At 41.8% G+C, this 21,317-nt stretch overlaps 1 protein-coding gene across 2 annotated transcripts in view; it reads left to right on the top strand.

Moving 5' to 3' along the window:
- The first annotated feature begins 10,118 nt into the window (after positions 1–10,118).
- Positions 10,119–21,317, top strand: part of CDH18 (cadherin 18) — an 809,510-nt gene continuing 798,311 nt past the window's right edge. For both annotated transcript variants that reach the window (XM_068236726.1, XM_068236725.1), the window contains exon 1: positions 10,119–10,427. The gene's annotated coding sequence lies outside the window, so the exon portion shown is untranslated. The remainder of the gene's footprint in view (positions 10,428–21,317) is intronic.

Raw genomic sequence — 21,317 nt, 5'->3', positions numbered from 1 at the left:
AAGGGAAGGGGAGGGAAGCTGTAATGATCCCTGCCCACTTGATTTACACAGCGCGAGCAGAGGGCAGAAGCAAAGCATTGATTCACAGCACAAGGAGGAGGAAGAGGGAACTGCGCCCTCCTAGTAGCTGGAAGGAGGCGGTGCCCAGGGCATTAGCCACACCTGCACGTCTGTAGATACACCTCTGCTTGCAGCTTGCTCTGAATTACTGTATTCACTGTATAGGTTTGAGGCTTTGCAATTAAGAGGAACTCTGGTTGTCAAAACAATATGTTCACAGTGGTTAATTAAGTTATTGGAAGTCCTGCCTCTCTATAAGGGAATTCTCCAGATTAATTGTAAATGTGCAGTAGGTGACTAAGTAACAATGTAATGTTTCCCATTACAGACGGCTTTGCAGACTTTCACTCATGATGTGTGAACTCAGGTTTTTAAAGTTTTGATATGTTGATCTTGCCAATTAATCTACATTTGGGAAAATGTAACCTGAGAGCCCCCAAACCCCCTGCTTAAGGGACATTAGGGGCTCCTTTGCATCTGCCAAATTCCCTTACCATGCCCAGGTACCCTGAGCCAGCTGCCAGGCCCTCCAGGTCTCTTTCAACTTTATTGTTGTCCCTGGGGCCCTGCAGAGTTTTCAGCTGCATAACAACTCACCTGTCGTGGCTAGGGGGAACCTATTCTCTGTGGCCCAGCACAGGGGCATCTCTTGTCTGGGGCCAAGAACATGCTATTACATAAAATGCCACCAAATCCCTAAGAAGATGTAACCAGCAGGGATGAAGATGGAAATGTACCTCCTAATGGAGGAGCACACCAGCCCATACAGGTGAGTTGCTATGCTGCCAAAAACTCTGCAGGTGCCTTGTACAATAACTTTGGAGAGAGAATGGACAAGAGGGTGGCAGCAGCAAGCTCAGGGTCCTGGGGCAATTGCCCAGCTTGCCTCTATGAAAATGCAGCTCTGAGGGCTAGGCATAGGTATCTTGAAGGTTAGTGTAAAGACTGGAGCAGGTATGGGGGTGTGAGTTAGTGTTAGGCATAAGTAGTGAAGGGTTAGTGTGAGTGGTAGGTTAGGGAAAGTGATAGTAGAATATTGGTAGCATTACTGATATTTTTCGATCACTATTACCCACTGACCAGTTTACCAGATACCTTTTTATGTGGGTTCCACATCACACAGCAGACAGGGATTCACTTAACTTATGTACTAGCTCTTGTTATGTGCTTATCACATTATCTTTCCTTATACAGTTGACACTGAAAATAAGTAAGGTGAGATAATTAATGAGATAAGTTTTGTGAATAAACCATAGTGTGTGTCCTTACTGCAGTGAAATGAGGCATAGTATATATAATATTTATTTACAATGAGTGAAAATAGTTCCTTTCAACAACACTGTTGTTATATTAGATGGAGGAGTTTGAAACAAAGGGCCATATGCAATTCACTTTTTCACCTGACTTTTCTACCAGGAGATAATTTTTCATCTTCGGGTATAATGACTTTTCAGTACTTTTCAACTAAAAAAGTACCAAAAAGTAGGTGAAAAAGTCCTATCAAAATTATTTTGAGCATTTTCTTGTTTTCTGGTGGCTTAAAAGGCATTTTATTGACAAGTTTAAAAATATCACCTAGGAGAAAACTCAGGTGAAAAAGTGAATTGCATATGGCCCAATTACTGATAAATAGGGATGGTGATGGTCAATGGTCAATGGTTCAATAAAATATATAAAAGAGATGCAAATGATTCCCAAGGTGATGCAGGATTATGCAAAATATGTATGCAAATGTATGCAGCTTGACAATGGACCAATCAAATTTCGCATTGGTAGCATTCAATTGGTGCATTTTAAAGCTGCATACATTTGCATACAGACTTCCCAATCCTGCATTATTTGCACCTCATTGACCATCCCTACAGATAAGTCACATTAATCAGAAAATATCTCTGTATCCATATTCACAGATGTAATCAAATGACAGGAACAAAAAAGAAAAACATGATTCTGACCTCTAAGGTATAATGATAATAATTGTCTTTGTCAGATATGCCTTGGCTCAGTGTTGTATCTAAACTACAGGTGCAGCAGTTGTTAAAGAACTTCAAGTCCCAGCATGTTGAAGTAAAGGGAGCTGTAACAATGTTGTTTTCCTCAAGAAAAGTAAGCGGCAATTGCTGCTCTGTGCAGAAATTGTGCTTGACGGCAATTTTGAAGAGAGATATATTGACACTGTCACTATAGACAACTATCCCCTTTAATTATGTGGAGTTATAGCTTAGAGCTATATCTATTCCATTGCAAGAATAGGACCCTAATAAACACCCTTTGCTGCGTTTAATAAGTATTGCCAATGCATAATAATTTGGAGGAAGTAAAACAGGAAATCAAACAAAAAAAAAGTACATAACATATGCGCAATATTTTAAAAAATAGATTTGCGTCGCCATAGAAACCTCTATCATAATAAAATGATAATGACCTTTAAACAATCAAACAAAAACTAAACAGGCTATTTTCTGATTGTAACAATAAAACAACTGTGTTAGTTCTAACTGCAATTTCTTACTTGGTTGCTATATGCAACAATAAATCTTAATTAGCAGATTCCTGATGTGGCTTGGGTTTAAAGTAAAAATGGCTAAAATGCAATGCAAATTACAAGTTAATAATAATAGTAATAATAATTCTAACTTTTCTGTAGCACTTCTCTACTGTCAGATTTTTAGTGCTCGAGTCGAGAGCTGCAGCCAGCAAGAGCACACTCTGCAGTGTTAGGGATTATTGCCTACTGAATAGGTACTGGCTTGCTGAACAGGAAGAGAGGAGATTTGAACCCTGGTCTCCTATGTCCTATGTCAGATAGTTTTAGTATTTTCTTGCATCCTGGTGGCATAACCTTTTATTGACAAGGTGTGAGAATATTACTTAGGAAAAACTCGGGAGAAAAAGGTAATTGAATAGGGGTCAAGTGTTTTATTCTAATGATAGTTTATCAGGAGCACATAAAAGTGGCACCACTGGTGAGTTATATACTGTGCTCTTCCAATTTGTGGTCAATTCCTAGACTACCAGAGAAGCATCTGAACAGTTTCTAAAACTATTACAGGAAGGTATAGACTGTAGTATAGGTGTAGACACTAATTAGTAAATACACAACATTTTTAAATGGATCCTCTTAAAGCGGAATATAACCCTACATTTCAACTTTGCTCTAAAACATTATGTACAGTATATTGTATGCGACCAGCATTTTATTTTTTTACTAGACAAGCATTGGAAGGGTTACACACAGCTTAAGGCTGCTTACACACCAAGACGTTACAGGCGCACGTAAGTGCGCCTGTAACGCACCCCCAACGCACAGCAATGTAACACAAGTGGGCTGTTCACACAGCCCACGTTGCGTTACATGTAACGCTGCACGTTCTGTGCAAAGTGCAGCATGCTACGGCGTTGGAGCGGCTATAGCCGCGTTAGACTGTTTGCACATGCGCAGTGGGGGGCGGAGAGGAGGCGGGGAGAGCCAGCTACAGTAGCCGCGCACATGGCTACATAATATTCACTGCACTGGCGGGTGCTGATTGGCCGGTGGGACAACGTGATGCGGAGTGTCTCGCTCAGCATCACGTGGTCCCACTGGCCAATCAGCGCCACTCTGGGAGACATTATAGGACTCGAGCCGCCTAACGCGGCTCACTCTACCGTCGGCTCTTGCAGCACCATACGTTGTGTTAGGTGCACGTTATGCGACCTTAACGTGCCACCTAATGCAACGTCTTGGTGTGCAAGAAGCCTTAAAGTTCCTTTAGATTTCTGCAGATGCATCCGAAACTGACATAGATACATTTTGTTTACATAAATGTATCTAAGTGTTGAATGTGACCCATCTCTCTGACTGAGGAGCTGGAGAACAGCCAAAGAGTGTGTAACATTTATAACTTGTTACATTCTATTTAGTTAAAATGTATCTATCTGAACTTCTGCATATCTCTCCTCGGAACTTTAAACCTCTGTGTTTAACCCTTCCAATGCTGGTCTAGTAAAAAAAAAAATGCTGGTTGCATATAATATGCTGTAAATAATGTTTTAGAGCAAAGTTGAAATGCAGGGTTATATTCCGCTTTAACATTTATTATCCCCACAATTGCATCCATGTCAACAGTGCTTGGAAATTTTAGTGTGTGGTATAGCTGAAATGTTGTTTTATGTGCCGGACGCAGAGATGGATCAAGATGAAATGGGGTCCTAGACAAAACGTTAGCTTTTGCTCCACCTTATGGTCCGTTGGACTTAGGTGTAAGAGAGCTATAAGAGAAGGTAATAGCTGGGCCCTTTAACACCCACTAGCCCCCAAGCACCTGCTTAGGTTCCCTTGTGGATGATCCTGCTTATTTGACTCAACTCTCACATTTCCCTTCCCCTACCTACTTCTATCTAACACTAACCCCTAACGATGCCTAACAATAAGGCCAAGCTGCAGGGCCGCACAACTCAGCACACTAGTTATCCCCCCCTTTTCTCCCTATCATCAGAGCTTTCTGTTGGTGGTGTCTGATCCCTGCCAGGATGTCTTTTTTTTGTTTTTGTTTTTTGTTATAAATATATATTCTATTTGTTTTTTAAATACATTTCCTTATTTATTTATTTCAAAAACTCTCCCTCCCCCCCGCCAGCCAATCCCTGTGATCAGCTGTCATAGGCTTCAGCCTATGACAGCCGATCGCTCCTGTGGATCCAGAGGTGACAGCCGTGTCACACAGCTGTCCCCTGTACAGTGCTGCCTTAGATCGCAGCACTGTACCTTGTTAAAAGACAGCGGTTTTGCCTTCTAACAGTCTCCTAGCGATGATTGCCGCTGGGAGACTAAAGGTGGAGCACGCGATCCCCTGCAAACTCCGCCCCAGGACTGCCCGCCCATTGGCGTTAGGTGGTCCTGGGGCTGCCACCGCGTCCACACCAATTGGCGTGGATCGGTCTTCAAGTAGTTAAAGAGTAACTGTAGTGAAAATAACATAATTACTAAAATTGCTTATTTTTTTACAATATTTATTTATAGATAATTTAGTCAGAGTTTGCCCATTGTAACAACTTTTATCTGCCTGATTTACATTTTGAGATTTATCACAGGTGGTGACATATTTAGTTCTGCCAGGTGATCTGTGCAGATTGTTCTTTACTGAAAGTTTGAATGCACAGAGGGAGATACTGCTTGCTTGCAGGTTGAAGTCACAGACAGTAAACTGTCAGGTCCATGGTCATTTCATCTCACTTTTTTTTTTTTAAAGCAGGAACCAGGAAGTCTTCTGTCAGCCTCATTGTGCAGTCAGAAACTCTGTAGGTGGTAATAGTGCAGTCATAATACAGACTAGTAAAGTCAGCGCTATAGGTATCATCTACATTGTAACTAGTGACACCACAGTGAGTGACTGACAGTTGTCACAATGCAATCACTGTAGAGGGTGGGGGCACCACATGGGACCACTGGAAAGCTAATAAAAAACACCAGTGGGTGAGCTGTTAAAAAGGGAGACACAAACTACAGGAAGGCCTAAAAACTTGAAAAAAGATGCTGATGAGACACAAAAGATCAGTATCTGCAAAAGATCTGTTCCTGCCAAAGATCTGTTCCTACAAAATGCATTCATAGTCTATGAGATCTGCAGATCCTCATACACACCTTGTTTAACAGACATTCATCTGCAGATCAGATCCACCAGGATTGATTTTCAGATCTGCAGATGATTGTCTGATCTGCAGATGAATGTCAGTTAAACAAGGTGTGTATGAGGATCTGCAGATCTCATAGACTATGAATGCAATTTGCAGGAACGGATCTTTGGCAGGAACAGATCTTTTGCAGATACTGATCTTTTGTGTCTGTACAGCATCTGTGTGTGCAGCATCTTGCAAAGATTTTTTTTGATGGGGAGTTCAGCTCCATAGAATAGACTGTGTAGGTATGGCTCTCATACTACATGAAGGGTGGTAAGATTGGTCTGTGATCTTTCATTTTCCAAAGACTATAGTCTGATGGGTGTATGCCCCTTAAAGGGAACCTTAACTGAGAAGGATATGGATGTTTCCTTTTAAACAATACCAGTTGCCTGGCAGTCCTAATGCTCTCTTTGGCTGGAGTAGTGGCTGAATCACAGACCTGAAACAAGCATGCAGCTAATCCAGTCTGACTTCAGTCAGAGCACCTGATCTGCATGCTTGTTGAGGGGCTGCGGCTAAAAGTATTAGAGACACAGGATCAGCAAGAGAGTCAGGCAACTGGTATTATTTTAAAAGGAAAAATCCATATCCTTCTCAGTTTAGGTTCCCTTTAAGTCAGGGTGTTGGACAGAATGATATTGAGTGAAGGTGCATACACACATCAGACCACAGTCTTTGGAAAATGAAAGATCACATGAAAGATCACAGACCAATTTTACCCCCTTCCATGTAGTATGAGAGCCATACCTACACAGTCTATTCTATTGAGCTGAACTCCCCATCAGATAGAAATATTTGCAAGATGCTGAACACAAAGATGCTGTACACATTCAAAAAAAAAATTGGTCTGTGAACTTGCCTTTTCCAAAGACTATGGTCTGATGTGTGTATGCACCCTGAGTGTGTGAGTGTAAGTGTGAATGTGATTGTGATTGTGAGTGTGAGTGTGTGAGTGTGTGTGTGTGTGTGGGGGGGGGGTTGGTGGTACCAGGCCTAGGGCACTGGGAAGTCCAAATCCGGCCCTGCCAGCCATACCAGACTTCCATTGACCGGCTACCGCCATCTCTAGTCATATAATACTAGTGTCAACATAAGTGGACTCTTGTCTTCAATTAGCCTAGTCTAGCCCTTTTTGAGAAAAAGAGATACAATTGTAACCTGGGTCTCATATGGGGAAATAATGCTTTATGGCCATAGCAACCAGTTACATTACTTATTTCAGGTGCAATCTGCATAGTAAAAATTAGCACACGTTTTTTGTTTTTTTTCAAAAGATCGCAGCTACTTTTGCATAGAGAAGAGAAGCACACTCTTTTGTCAGATTTCTATTGCTGACTATTCCTGCTGGAAATATTTTTTTTTTGACTTTCCACAATGCCATTTCCTACAGTAAATAATATAATCCCACCAACAGGAAGACATATGGTGAAGAACACACTTTCTTTTTGAAGTAAGGTTAGAAGCTCCAACAATTTTTTTTTCTTAAAGAGAAACTCTGACCAAAAATTTAATTTTATCCCAATCAGTAGCTGATAACCCCATTTACATGAGAAATCTATTCCTTTTCACAAACAGACCTTCAGGGGGCGCTGTATGACTGATATTGTGGTGAAACCCCTCCCACAAGTAACCCCTCCCACAAGAAAAGTTCAAACGTTTGTGGGAAATAGCTGTTCCTCTTTAATTTGTATCTAGGCCCTAGTTATGTAAAACATAACAGTGAATAACATTTTGTACAATTAAAATGCAAGCAGTAATGAAGCATACATGCTAAATGGCACTAGGGGAATTTGGGAACCAGAGATAATAACTAGTAGATTATCAAAATCCCCCCCCCCCCCCATATTCTAGTATTGGACAGTGCTAATTCTGATAATAAAATATCCATACATTTACCAAACCCTAACTGACCCCCCTCCCCCTTCACCTATGTTTAACCCTGGCTCCTCCACTAGCAATGCCTAACCCTAACTGACCCCCACCAATAGCTAACCTTAATGGTCATCTTCCCTCCTCTCCCGCTGCAAACTCACCAATATATGCACCACTTTTGCCACAAAAAAATTACAAATATTGGGCACAGGGAAAGTTTGAGCACCACTAGGGCCCCCTACAGTTTGCAAAGCGGGCAACCCAGGCACCTGATATTTTACTGTGGGCTTTTAGTGCCCAAATTTCTCTTTATAACCACAATTAGTTGGCTCTTATATTGGTCCCCAAACTTCCCTTGCACCTTTGGCACCCAAATTTACACTTACCATAATTAAAGCTAACAAGGATTCAGACAGACCATTGTATCCAATTGTATCCAAAACGTAGCACTCCACTTTACAGCCTCCATATATGAAGTTTATAAAAAGTGTCACGTAAACTGAGATTACTTTCACAAGTTGGAACTACCTAGTATACTGTTTTATGGACAGAATGATGAATCATACAGTTACTATACATCATTATTTGTACACATAATACTAAAGAGATAACACACAGAGCAAATAGTGATGACTGCTGTTGTGAACCAATCAGGCTCTGACTGAGAAGAGTCAGTCTTCTCCAAGTCATCAGATAGAAATAACGTCAGTGCACTCAATGAGGTGGTGCCCTTGCTGTTTGTTTTGGTGAAATTCAATGCAATTAAATCACAGCTCACTTTCATTTCTTCTTTTAAATAGGAATATACCAATGTGCACAGAACACCATGTGTTAAAAATGGCTGCTGAAATACTGGATCAGATTCATCTTTCACTACACATCATGGATTGTACAATCAAAAATGCATGCAATGAACAGATCTGCCTGAAGAGAGAAGTAGAGCTGTCTGTCTGTTCTTTTCTTGTCTTGTACTGTAAGTAATTATATTTTGTGATCTTCTTTTACTATGAGCTTTTACATTAAAAAAAAAAAAACAGGTCATAGGATGTGCTGAAAGATTATTTCTTCCCTTGTAGCCTATTACTGGGACGTTTCTTATTATAACATGATGATAGCTCAATGATCTACTCTGCATATCTCTCAGACCAGTTATGTTTGGTTATTGTGTGCAGTCCTAAAAGACCCATTTTAGTTGGTGTTATATTTTTATTTCCTTTTGCCTTTTCTTTTTTTCTGAAGTTACTTAATATAACATCCTGCGCACACACACACCAGTGCACGCACGCACGCACGCACGCACACACACACGCACGCACGCACACACACGCGCACACACACACCAGACATTAAGACTTCTTTGGATTACTAGTTTGTGAAATACCTTAGCTCGTCTTGTTACCAAGATGGCTGAAAGAAAGATATTGATAATAATAAAATAATAATAATTTATATTCTGAGTACTACATGCTGTTAGTGGTATTAAATACCACCATTGTTATTAATCTCAGCTGTGTATCAGCTTGTCACCACTGTAAATCCTGTACAATGTCCTGAAGTCCCATTCAAGTAAAGGTTTGTACATGTATATGAGGAGCCTGTAATCTAAATGGTCATCGCAGATATAGTAATTATCTGAAGGGAGAGGAAGTGCTGAGAAAGGAAAATCTAATAAAGGAAGCAGAGTACAATAGACAGAATGTGAACTGTATGCTGGACATCATGAGCTCTCATGATTAACATAAGGAAAGCAAAATGAAATAATGTAGAGTAAACCTCATTAACGACTAAGCCTTTTACACAGTAGGTGCTCAATGCGTGTAAACAAGACTGCTGCCTGTAACATGACACTTAATTAGCTTTATCATCACGTTAGCCCTTTTAGTCTTTTTTTTTTTTTTTTTAATAATGCCTTTTATTGGAAAGCGATTTACAAGGTAAGGCACTTGCTGAAAACAGTCCATCAGCTGAGGGTCGAAGGGTAAAAAAAAGGACATTTCTCAGCCCCCGATCTTCCTTGCAGCATGGGACAGCAGAAAACTGATGGATGATGAGCCAGCAGCTGGATGCTTTGCAGTCCGTGATAAACAGGAAGAATATAACAACATATTAGCATCTTGTCACACATGTGCCTCCACCTCCTTGCATCCCCTCTCTCTCCAACACCTCCGGCTCAGCTGGCAGTAAAACATCCCCCTTTTTCAGCCCACTCACAATGATCACTGAGCGCTTCTGGCATTTCTCGTAAGGTGTGCCTATCCTCCTGAAATGCTGGACAGCGCAGCTGTCATTTCTCCAGCGCAGGACCTGTTTATAAGGTGTGCCTATCCTCCTGAAATGCTGGACAGCGCTGCTGTCATTTCCCAAGTGCCGGACCTGATATAAAAGGTGTGCCTATCCTCCTGAAATGCTGGACAGCGACACGGCAGCTCTTTTTTTCCTAGACGGATCGGAGTGTTATTTCTTTCTCTGTCTCTGTGGCCACAAGAGCTGCACCGTGCCTGCAAATCCCAAATCTACACAAGGCTCGAGCAAAAAGATAGTCTTAGGAGAAGAAGCATAAAAGGGAATAAAAGCAAAGAAGAAGAAAGACTGCTAAGAAAGCAGAAGGGAGGAGGAGGAAAGGGAGGCAGGGCAGTGATCAGTAACCAATCGGAGCAGCCCCAGTGAGCTGCAGCAGCTCAGCAGAGAAGCTGAGGGTTTTGGAGTTGCATCGTGCTGGAGTCGCCTTCCTCTCTGAGGACATGAAGGCAGCTGGGCTGAGAGCACTCACAAACTCCCTGTTTTCTGCACCCAAAAATAAGTTCGTTGACACCAGTTAGGGCAAGTCAGCCAAGGTAAGCTGCAAATAAAATGCAACTTAATTATTTAAGTATAGAGCCTTAAGACTGCAGAGAGAAGCAGAGGAAGAGAGCAGCCCTGTTGCAGTCTGTGCAGCCAGGGTCATTTGTAACTGATCTCTCCACGAGCTGCAGATTTTCTGAATAGAATCATCAAAATGTGCATTTGCTTTCACAGTGAACGATGGTTCTTCCTAGGATATTAGCAGCTGCTACACCTACTGTGTTTTGTCTGTATGTATTCATCTATTTGCAAAGAGTGCTATATTGTCAGCCGTACAGTGTAAACAGATATATGTCATGCAGATCAGAGATCCAAGACTGCTAGACTTGCTTCATTTGCATAGCTATTCTGTCCTGCTGGAAGATTGGAAGTAATTCGATATAAGCTTGTGTGCTGTATTTGGAAAATGTATCAAGAGTGAGGTTTTCTTTTGGCTTTTTATTTTATGAAACATGCTAAGGCATCGTTATGTGATTTCTGAGAAGATGAGATGTGCCTGTGGAGTTAAGCTTTAACACCGCTGCTAAAAATGTCTAAATATTGGACAAACTTCTTGTATCCACCTCTTACCTTGTCAATCAGTGACTGATACAGATGTAGTGCAGGGGCAGCAGCATAGACTATTATGTTTGTTCATGCACTGGGTCGTTTATGGAATGTGCTTAGGAAACCACAGACAGATAAGGGAGAGACATGGGAGTAGATGGTTTGTTTAGCTGTTTGGTCAGGAAATACAAGAGTTGAAAGATGTTAACAAGAAGAAAGTGCCGCACATAATGTCAATTGTATAATGTTCACATGCATTGTTTTTATATAGGATATCACATGACATTAAATCAAGATCCTTACATATTTCAACACACACAAAAAAGTTATAAGTCACTTAAGAGTGTGTGTGTGTGTGTGTGTGTGTGCGTGCGTGTGTGCGTGCGTGTGTGTGTGTGTGTGCATTATATGGAGGTGGCCCCCACCTCATATGGCCCCCATATGAGTGTATTACATTAATCAAACATAGACATATACAGATTTTAATCAGGGGCTAAAGGGAAGACTTCATGATTAGGTTTTTTTATGAAATTAATTTAGGGATTTTTATTTTATTCTAACATTGATTTCTGGACTGTCATATGCAAGTTTATTACAACAGTAATTATGTAGAGAGACCAAGTTGCTGAAAGTAAAAAAAAAAAAAGCGGTTACACAGCTAGAAGTATAATATGCATCCATTTCTACAAAGTCAAATGCCAATTGGTCATCATTGCATTGGAGAATAATATACATTTTTCCAGTGAATTATGTTATTTACATGTTATATATTCACACACAAACGTGTGTGTGTGTGTGTGTGTGTGTGTGTGTGTGTGTGTGTGTGTGTGTGTGTGTGTGTGTGTGTGTGTGTGTGTACGTGTGTGTACGTGTGTGTGTGTGTGTGTGTGTACGTGTACGTGTGTGTGTGTACGTGTGTGTGTGTGTGTGTGTACGTGTGTGTGTGTGTGTGTGTGTGTGTGTGTGTGTGTGTGTGTGTGTGTTTTATTATCAATATTCTATGCTTTTTTTGTTTTTTCCTAAGCATCTATATTCTTTTTTTTTGTTTCTCTTTTCTTTGCCTGCCTGCCTGCTTTCCTTCATGATATTAGTATTTCCTTACAGAAGAGTTGCAGTAAGAATTGTTATCTAAGATAGCAATAAATGAACCCACAGCAGTTTACAAAAATTACAGTACTTCTTGGGGAAAAAAAACAAAGCACGTTATATTGGTATTTCGGTGCTCCCTTCTGCCAAGTTAATGTGCACAGGTTACGATCATAGTATCTGTGTGTAAAATGTTTTTTCTTCACAGAACATTACAAAGTAGGACTGATCCAGAAATCCCATAATGGAGGTGATGTAGAAATTCTGATAAGTTAGAATGACGTACCAGAGGTAATCATGGACTCCAGGTCAAGTGAATAATCTTCCTGTTCAAATTAATATCTGATGAAGAGAATTTCAAAATGTTATAATTCATGAATAATAGAGGGGTCCTTAGAACTCCTTATCAGTACACTGCAGACTGACCTTCACCTAGAAATGGAAAAAGGGCATTCTTCTAATGTGTCAGTTTTGGCCTCTAGCTTGCAACATACTCACCTCTTGGTTTTATGACATTACCATGTTAGTGTTAGAACATTTAAATGCCATGTGGAACTCTTAAATTTTTTTAGAAGACCTCATGTTTACTATTTTTTTTCAAAACAAGCCAGATTCACTCCAACCTTTGCATGACCCCAGGTCACATTGAAAATGTCAAAATGGCTGGCTGTGTCAGTGATGTAGACATGCATTGTAGAACACAATCGTTTCTGAGTCTCTCTAGTTTAGTACCCCCATCTTTTGTGCCTTCAGAATTGTGGCCCCATTATTATTATTATAAATTTTTTTTTAAATCTATATAGCGCGAATATATTCATCAGCGCTTTACAAAGCACAATAAGACGACAAGGGGAACATAGATACAACCGAAAAATGTACAGCAGAGTCTCAAGCAGCACAAATATTGCAACAAAAACAGTAAACATTAGGAGGAGGACCCTGCCCTTGCGAGCTTACAATCTAAAGGGTAGTGGGGACACACTAGGTAAGGGGGTGAAGGATGGATGAGGCAGTGACCCTTTGCCTCTGATCGCATTGTGAACAGATAAGTTAAATAGGCTATAAAATGTTATAAACTTGTCTGAAAAGGAGTGTTTTAAGAGTGCGTTTGAAGATGTCCAGGTTTGGAGCATGACGTACAGGCTGTGGAAGAGAGTTCCAGATGAGAGATGATGCTCAGGGGCGCCTGGAGGCACAGGCACTACAGGCAGCTGCTTGGGGCGGCATGTCTATCACTAGGCGCTGGCCACCTTCACATTTATGAATCAACCCATTTTGCAGGCTTGTGCAAGCTCACGCTGCAGGACTCGGCCGCTCCGGCTCCCAGCTATTTCACAACCTTCACTTGCCCCTTCTTCACCCGCTGACCAATAGAGACAGAGCAAACAGGCTATGCCCCTCCTCTAAGGCCACCCCTTTCTGGCTTCCCTGGCAGCCACAGGTGCAGAGCAGTGTCTGAACTGCCTGTGTGTGGCCTCAAACTCCGTCCCCCGCCAGCCGGATGTTCGGGGTTCCAGTCTGGCTACATTAGCCAGCATGCCTCTGACCTGTATCCCTGCCCTAAGCCTGACATGGGTGGGAGAGGTGACCAGGGGCTGAAATGCAGCAGGGGAGACGTGAGGAGAACGAGCAGGCAGAGAGTCACAGGTGTGTGAGCAGAGACAGCTGGTATAATGTTAGTACACAATGCACTGTGTTATGGTTGTGATTTGTGCACTGATGGAGCTGCTGTCAGACAGTTCTGTCTCTGTGTGATGTAAAATCAGCACTTATATACTCATTAGAGGCAGCGGGGGTGAAGGCAGTAAACAAGCAGGAAATGTTATCTCACTTTTACTGTGATGTCCTCCTGGCTTAGAATGCAGGCTGTACTTTCAGGGATCCCAGACACATGGCTTAGAAGAAACGATCCAGGCACCAAGTTTCAAAGCCCTGTCTCTCTCCCCACACCCACCCCACCTGCCTGCACTGTGTAACATTTTCCTACAGAAATAACAGTTTGTGGATACGAATGGAAGTTGGTAACTGCGTTTGGTGTGCGGGGGACATGGTATCTGCGTTTGGTGTGCGGGGGACATAGTAACTGCGTTTGGTGTGCGGGGGACATGGTATATGCGTTTGGTGTGCGAGGGACATGGTAACTGCGTTTGATGTGCAGGGGACATGGTGTCTGTGTTTGATGTGTGGGGGCCATGGTAACTGCGTTTGGTGTGCAGGGGACATGGTAACTGCGTTTGGTGTGCGGGGGACATGGTAACTGCGTTTGGTGTGCGGGGGACATGGTAACTGCGTTTGGTGTGCGGGGGACATGGTATCTGCGTTTGGTGTGGGGGGGGACATGGTATCTGCGTTTGGTGTGAGGGGGCCATGGTAACTGCGTTTGGTGTGCGGGGGACATGGTATCTGCGTTTGGTGTGCGGGGACATGGTAACTGCGTTTGGTGTGCGGGGGGCATGGTAACTGTGTTTGGTGTGCGGGGGACATGGTAACTGCGTTTGATGTGTGGGAGACAGGTTATCTGTGTTTTATCAGTGTGTGTGGGGGAGGGGGAGGCGCCACAGGTTTTCTCGCCTGGAGTGACAAAATGGCTAGAGGCGCCCCTGCTGATGCTTGTGTAAAGTCCTGGATGCAAGTATGAGAGGAGGTGATCAGCTTTGAGGCCAGGATCATTTCTTGGGAGGAGCAAAGGTTGTGGGAGGAACAATATCTAGAGATTAGTGAGGAGATGTATGGAGGGGACAACTCATGAAGGGCTTTGTATGTTGGAGTCAGGAGTTTGAACTGGATCCTCTGGGTAATGGGTAGCCAGTGGAGAGAACGGCACAGTGGGGCTGCATCAGAGGAGCATGTGGAAAGGTGAATGCACATATTGTGCTCTTCTGTCTTCACTGGATGGCAGGTATGTGACACAAGTGTGTCACTTAACTTCAGTGTAGTGAAGAGACTTGATGCAGAAATGCAGCACTGGTACCTATTAGGTCAGGCAACTACAATATAGTAAAATATCAGTAATTTTACTATCACTTAATCTGAACCCCATTTTTTTTATTTGAACCCTCCCTCAATCACTGCCAAATCCAAACCAACACCCCAACAGATTTCCAACCCTAACTGAACCCACACACACACACACACACACGCACGCACGCACGCACGCACGCACGCACGCACGCACGCACACACACACACACACACACACCTATGCCAGACCCAATTCATCCTTACAAAGGAATCAGACCATATAGAGAAGACCTGGGGAAATGTTAGATGGCCAGGGCCACATGCTGTGGACCACAGGTCGCATTCCTAAAATACTTTCCCTCCTCCCTCCTTGCAGAGTTGCGAGCGGGCTATAAGAGTTGGTTAAAACTCACCTGATTGCCGATTCCAGCATTGAATTTCCATAACCACAGGGCGCCACATGAAATGCCATCAGGACATGCCAGTGTATTACATGCTGGCAGCCAGTGTGTAATACACGACAAGTACTGATGGTGTGTCACGTGCCACCCTGTGGCCATGGAATGGAGATGCAATGCTGGAATCAGCGATCAGGTGAGTTTTAACTCACTCTTATCGCCCACTTGCAACTCTGCACGGAGAGAGGAGGGGAGAAGAGGAATCCAGCAGTCTATTGGTCGGCCGACTATTTACAGCGGTTGTGGACCATAGTTTGGGCAGCGCTGATACAGAGCCTTGCCCTTGCAACCAATAGGAATTACAACATCCTTATCCCTTTATTAATGAAGCAGGTTGTTTCGGTGCACAGGGGTCAGTGCTGAGACTAGGCGCCGCTATAGCAGCCATACAATAGTGCGTGAGGAGTGTAAGGGTAATTTGGAGTTTCGACGATCGTTGGACCCCGAATTACATATCCCTCTGAGTTTTGATGACTCAGAGAGGAAATAGTATTTAACACCCCAGGGACTTGAGTGGCAGCAGGGTGCGGGTAGAAACACACTAGGCAGAATTGCATATGAATTTTTTCACTATGTGCTATGGAACACGCCTATGCGATTCTGCCTATTGTGTACTTACCCATCATTCAGTGCCAAATATAAAGAGGCAAAAGAGATGAGACTGGCACTCAATAGACTGGGAACAGCAGCTGGAATCTGATTACCATTCAACCGTGCTCGCACTTCATAGATACATCGATTTCCCCAAAGTAGAACAACAGCAGATCCGGCACAGGCTGCATTAAATCAATATTCTTTTATTCCAGCAGGTACATGCAAAACAGTAGGAGTAGAGAAGTGGTCGGCCTGACAGCCATTTCACGGGTTCCCCCACTTCTTCAGAGGCACAAAAAGAGTGCCTCTGAAGAAGCGGGGGAACCCGTGAAACGGCTGTCAGGCCGACCACTTCTCTACTCCATCATTCAGTGCATATTAATACTCCTCGGTGCATACTAATATGTATGCTTTATGATGGGGTGAGTGGGAAGATTTCTTATTCTGCTTCTCGCTTTTACTCTGGCTGTAGTGAGAGAGAGCTGCAGGGAGAGCTTTATTGGATTCACAGGGTGAGTCCGTAGGGACTGTAGTATAGTGAATGTTTGTTGGGGGGGGGGGCTGTGCACACTGCACATGCAAAGACAGTCTGTCACTGCCTGATATATCACTGTGTAATATACTCAGTCCTACTGTTGTTCAAGGTAGGGATAAAATTGGTGTATGGACGCATAAGAGATAATACACTTTTTACATGTTTTTTTTTATTATTATTTGCAATATGTAGATTTTAAAAGCATTAGGGGATAAAATATTCAAATTTTGCTTTGTTTACAATTGTGCCACTTTGACTAAAAGTTTTACATGTTGGTCCTGGGATATGGGTAACTGAAACTGACCTATTATTACATATAAATTATTACGTTAGCCATTTAAGGGACAAAGAAATGTTATGTGGTTGTGTTTCTTTAAAGGAAACCTTAAGTGGGAAAAAAGTTGAGATTTAATTACCTAGTATTTCTTACAGCCACCTGTAGTCCTTCAGTTTCCTTGTGTCCTCTCGATCACGCTTCCATGGTTGGCCATGTTCTTTGCATGCTCAGTTCATAACACTTGCCACTTGTGGGAGCAAGATTGAGGAGCCGAGCGGCTAAGGCCATACATGCACAGTAGCCCATGACTGAGCCAGCCTTAGACTTTAGTTGGGGTCAGAGCGGCAAAATGGTGAAGACTGAGAGAACAACAAGGGACCTGATAGACTTTAGGGGCCTGGAAGAAGCCCTTGGTAAGTAAATCTCATCCTCTTTAGCTCCCTTAAGATTTCCTTTAAGTGAGGGCCAATAAAGTGGACAAAATGTACTTTTTATGGCACACAGAGCTACTGTGTTAATAAACACAACAAAGTGGAGGCTTACTGGACTGGCTGCTGGTTTTCCAAGATGGTGGCTGGCTGGACATGCTGGTGGCTCACGTAGATGGAGAGAAAGGCCTACTTCACTCCAGTTACGGAAAATAATAGTATTCATTGTCATCAGAAACAGATTACATTGGGACATTTATGACATGGTTGGTAAAATTACACCACAAATATATATATATATATATATATATATATACTTTGTTGAAATTACTTTCCAACTTACATCTTTGCAGGCTCTGTGTCACCCTCTTTCCATACCCATCATTACACCTCTTTAAACCACTGCACTGTTTGTGGAGTTACACATTATGGGCCTCATCCAACTCCAAGTTTTCTCCTTGGTGATACTTTCACACCATATCAATAACATGGCTGTTAAGCCACCAGCAGGCAAGAGAATACTCTGAAAAATATTGATGGAACAGTTTTTCATATTTTTTGGTGCTTTTTCAATTGCAGAGTGATACAAAGTTATTTGAAAAGTTATTTAAATAAGATGAAAAATTATCTCCTAGGAGAACACTTAGGAGAAAAAAATAATTGGATTGAGCCCATTGGGTTCTATATTTTCCTAGGTCCAGTCTAGCCCCAGTTTATTAAAGTGGTTTAAAACCCTGACATAATATTCAATAAAAAAATGTTTTCCTACTTTTTATATGCCATACGGTTATCATATTTGCGTTTGTGCATAAGTATTATTATTATTCATTTAGAAATTATAGGTTCCCAAAAGTACAGTTTTTTGCTTTGTGAGCTGACTTTGCATTTTATTAATAACTGGTTTTATTCATAATGTATTGAAGGCAGACATGCTTTGACTCTCTGTCTGTGTGGAGCTGCTTCTCCACAGTCAGAGAATGTGTCACATTCCTCACTTGATAAATTTAAGTAAACACAAGATAACATAATCTACAACTTCGGATGCGTCCAGATTTCACTGAACTGAACTTTCAAGCTCTGTGTGTAACCCTTTGAATGCTGGTCTAGTAAAAAAAAAAGGCTGGTTGCATATAATATGCTGTAAATAATGTTTTAGAGCAAAGATGAAATGCTGGGTTATATTCCGCTTTGAGTAGCTTATCATAGTCTCCACAGGTGAACAAATACAAAAGAACACTATAAGCTAAAGACAGCTGCAACTTTGTAATGCATAACCTAGACCCCCCCCCCCCGCGTGCACACTCCCGCTGTGCATTGTGTATTATGGGTGGGGCAGACTGTAGACAGGCGGGGGAAGCATCACATTAGTGCAGATAGTGTAATGACTTTGGACACCATCTTGTAACTCTGCCTGCACTACATATAAGTATCATGATGTTGCCAATGCAAACTGTAGCCATATATAATGTAATGGCAGCATTAACCACACTGAAGGCCAGAGCCCACTGGTGCAATTGTGTCCGATTTTCAGTTACACATCAATGATACAGATGCTGAAAAGTGGACAGAAGTGGACACAACTGCGGCTCATTTCCATTAGTGCAGCGCAGGAGCCGTGCATTAGCATGGCTCTGCATTGCACAGGACTCCCCCAGGGGTAGCGCCTGCAATCCCATTCATTATAGCACAATTGCCCCAAAATGGATGCAACCATGTGCTGTGCTTCAGTAGTGAATCTCAGTGCATGTATAGAAACATCAGAGAGTGCCGTCTATGCTGCGATCACGTTTCCATAAGTGCGCTGAAAGTGTGCATATGGAAATGAGCCCATAATTGGCCCTGGCCCTAATAGCAAAAGCAACAACAATATGCATGATAAAGTACCCCAGTAAGTACTACAACTTTAACTAGATAAGTCTTCATAGCTGAAAGTGCGGGCCTCAGGGTGGCTGGTTGCTATTGCTAGCTGACGTGTAGTTCAGCCACTATGCCTGAGTTTGTTCCCAAAATATAAATACAGTTTTCAATTTGCAGTATAGAATGCTTGTATTTTTGTGGGGAGCCAGGTGCATGTTTGCCTACATATTTGTGAAACTTTGACTAAGATGAGGCAGTTTTGCTGAAAGCTTCGGAAATGTATTATGTGGCTTGCAAACCAGAGCACCATGAAGTGAATGCTCTTCTAATGACCAAGAGGAAGTAGGCCAAGCAGGCACATGACTTCCATTTTGGTACTGACACTAACACAAAAAGAGCTCTTTAAAAGTAAATCTTTGTTAAAATTCAGGCACATGCTGAGGTCCTAGCAGGCTATTTTCCCCACTTTCCTTGAGTTATACCACTAATTCAAGTAAAATTGCATATTTACATTTTCATTTTTTATGATGTTCACAAAATATATTTGCACAAATTTATTTTATTTGATGTTAATTATTTAATTATACAGGGAGCTGTTTCTATAGGGCTAATAACTGTCGGTGATCTTAATAATGATACCTGCATGCAACCTAAAGTTATTCAGCTTAAAAGTACTCAACACCTAAGGCTGTAAAATAAAAAAAAAGTAAAATTCCTGCCCTGTGTGAAACATTTAAAAAGTTTTTTTTTTTTTTTTTTAAGAATTCATAATTTATATTTTGCCAAACCCAAGAAATGATGGCATCACGGACTACATGTCTGCTAGAAGTCACAACAGTGAGTCATAATAGCAGCCCTCTCAAATTTTTTAACTAGTCAAGTAGCAAACTACCAAAAGGTATAAATGTAATTCTTTGGTAAATGGATGCAAATGACTATTAATGTTTTCACATATTAGAGCTCATACTATTTTATTAGATACAAATTAATAAGTAATTAGCTTTGATTAATTTACAGAGACGAATTGCACACTTGTTGAAGTAAAGTGTTAAAAAAATGTTCCCTTTCTATATGAATGTACTGTATGTTACGCAAAATGGAACAGTTAATTTTAGACATTCTGTTGTAGTGGTATATTGCATGATCAGAGAGATTATATACTAGCTTATCAAACACTTTATCTTCACTTAGGTTTCACATTCCAGAAAAATAGAAAATACATTATATTAAGAAACAGGTTAAATTAGCATTTTCTTATTATCATATTTAATGTACAGTCTGCTGTACACAGTGCTGCATCTCCATCTGAACTGAAACACAGAACTCTTAGAACTACGGTATATTATTGTTCAAATGATAAAATAAAATAAGGTGTGATATACTATTAAAGTAATAAATAAAAATGTGTCCAGGTATTACAGTGCATGACCATATGTCTGCTAGAGACATTAGTTGAGCATTCTTCTTGAATCCAGCATGATCTTGCTGCTTCAATCAACTTATATGGTTACTGTTTGTATTCATCATGTCACAGGGACAAAAATGATTATTTCCAGGGCTAGCTGTAACGATTGGTGTCAGCAAGAACAGATTTTCTGATTATTGGTGATCTGCAGTATCACCAATAATACAGATACTATACCTGATTATGTGGTGATCCGCAGAATCACCAATAATGCGAGTATAGCGAGACACAGGACAACTAGATGTAAAGATAGGTGTTTGGTGCAACAGTAATACAGATAGAGATACCAACTCCCCCAGAGAAGCTGGTAGAGGGAGATATCTCTATAGAACACAGGGATCAGCACTCCAGCAAGCTGGAGATGCAGATGAACTAGTAATCAGTTCACCCGAGGAGTGGGTGGTGCACAGTAAAACAACATATACTGATCACTCGTGGAGCGGGTGATTCAGACTGTACTGCAGCAGGTGATCACCTAAGGGGCAGGAGATCAAGACTGTACTGCAACTCCTAATCACCTGAGGAGCAGGTAATTAAGACTGCACTGCAGCTACTGGTCACCTGAGGAGCAGGTGATTAAGACTGTACTGCAGCTACTGGTCACCTGAGGAGCAGGTGATTAAGACTGTACTGCAGCTACTGGTCACCTGAGGAGCAGGTGATTAAGCTGTACAGA

Source organism: Hyperolius riggenbachi, chromosome 5 (genome assembly GCF_040937935.1).
Source record: "Hyperolius riggenbachi isolate aHypRig1 chromosome 5, aHypRig1.pri, whole genome shotgun sequence".
Lineage (NCBI taxonomy): Eukaryota > Metazoa > Chordata > Amphibia > Anura > Hyperoliidae > Hyperolius > Hyperolius riggenbachi.
Note: the sequence above shows the minus strand (reverse complement) of the source record. Positions and strands in the feature narration are given on the sequence as shown.